Source organism: Lupinus angustifolius, chromosome LG05 (genome assembly GCF_001865875.1).
Source record: "Lupinus angustifolius cultivar Tanjil chromosome LG05, LupAngTanjil_v1.0, whole genome shotgun sequence".
NCBI classification, from domain to species: Eukaryota; Viridiplantae; Streptophyta; class Magnoliopsida; order Fabales; family Fabaceae; genus Lupinus; species Lupinus angustifolius.
This window is the reverse complement of record NC_032013.1, coordinates 11,496,550-11,498,747: the sequence shown is the minus strand read 5'-3', so window position 1 is coordinate 11,498,747 and position 2,198 is coordinate 11,496,550.

The window sequence follows — 2,198 nt, the reverse complement described above, 5'->3', positions numbered from 1 at the left end:
ATATTTGAGAGGTAGAATTAAAATTAGGTCTGCCCTTAAAAATATGAGATCCATTGAGAATGTGCCTAATAATTAAAAAAATATAGTAGGCTCATGTCTTACGAGAGTAACACTAACAAATAAGTAAGAAAAAGAAAATATATTATATGTTCTCATTTTAGGACAATTTTCATAGGTGAATTTTGATTATTGAAATATATTATATGTTCTCATTTTATGTACTTATTTTTTGAACATGATTTGCTTTAATATCTTATTTTCGTTTAAGCTTTTTGACATATAAATTTCACATATTTTTTTAATAATAAATAAAGTCTCCCACTTTTTCTTTGTTGATGGCCTATAAAATATCAAGACTAGCCCTGAATATTAAACACTAACATTTGATAGTGCATTATATATGGATAGATAAATAGATATTCTGTGAGATCTTACATAATTATATCCACTTCTTATTATAATTAATTTTTGACTATTTAAAGCAAGACATTTATCTTAAAATAAGTAAGATAGGAAATTAAATTTCCATGTGATGAAAATGTAAGCTATTGGTTGAATTTAGTGTGACTGCCTGTACTTTGCAGAAGAATATAAAGGACGGGTAATTAAATAAAATTAATTGACAATAAATAAATAAAACTATGCATGTAACTAAAAAAAGTATTTTTGAAAGTCAAAATCAATTCATATACTCATCAGCAATACACAATATACAAATTCCTTGTCTGAAAAAGTTTAACTACCATATATGATACTACAACATTAAATGTAAGTATTTTATTATGGTCTTTGATATTATTTATTCTTTTTTGTTTACTAGTAATAATATTTTCGTATTATGTCCAAAATTCATAGAAGAAGTTTTATATTAATGAAAGTTTAATCTACCCAAAAAAAAATGTAATAATATCTTTTGCAATAAGTGATTGCCCCTTCAAACAAGAGTTGTTTATAAGTATTAATATGTCTAGACCTATGCATGTGTGGCAAATGTGTCATACATGACGCATAAATGACGGCGACCAAGTGTTTTACCTAAACAGATAATTATTCTTTTTACACAAAATATCTTACTACTAAAGAACATGTACACTATTACCTTTGTAACGCCCCGGAAAATACTTCTCAAAAACATTGCGGAAAAATGGGTAAATTTTTTTTTGAATAAAGAGATTGTATAAAATTGTTTCCTTTTAAAACCTTCCTTTTCCAGGACATCACTTTAAGTAACTCAAATGCGGAAAATCAACTTATCGTTATCGAATGATAACTTAACCTGATTCACAATTTCCTGAATAACACAATTCATATAAACGGTTAAGTCATAATTAGTTCATACATATTGGGTCAACAAAGGCGGAAACTACATCGCCACTAAACATATACAAAATCCACATAACACAGCCCCCATCAAAACAAAAGGGGACATCGACTGGCCCACAAGACGACTCAAAAGATTCCAGGAATGTTGGACCCCTCACTCGGATCCTCTTCCTCTTCTGATTCAGACCCGAGGTTGATCACCTCCACCAAACTCTCCACATTTACGAGCTCAATGACCTCGTCCTCTTCCTCTTATTCCTCCACTTCGTTATGCCACAACCCAGCGGCATAATTTGGTGGAGATGACATTCTCAGACTCGGAGTCTTCTTGCACGGACCTCCTCCAAGAACCCGGCTCCTCTAGGCTCTGCTGGATGACGGAGCATCCAAACAATCTGCCAACGTCCTACGACCGTGAGAGGGAACCGCACCATCACTCCTGACTGGCGGGTGTCAGAGTCCTACATTTGGAGACATCAGTCTCGTTGGCGGCAATGTGAAAGAAGTGTCAATGTAAGCATCGGGGTGGGGATCATCATCGATGACCCGTTGCACTCCATGTGCAACGACAGACCACATGAGCCTGTGTAAGTGTATCGGTGCCCATCACTGACCCATTTTCCCGCCGGGGACATCGTGAAGTGGTAGCCGCGAATGTGGGTGTTGTTGTAGCCATCTGCATAGCAAACATATACAAAACAAGAACAATACAACAGAGAGAGTAGGACATCTAATGAATATAAATTCATTGACGGTGTGGACTTACTCAGAATATCACACTCAGACATAAAATATATTTAAACATATAATTCATCATTTATTATCAATATCATGACGAAATTCATAACTTACCATTTGTTCCAACCTTACCCATA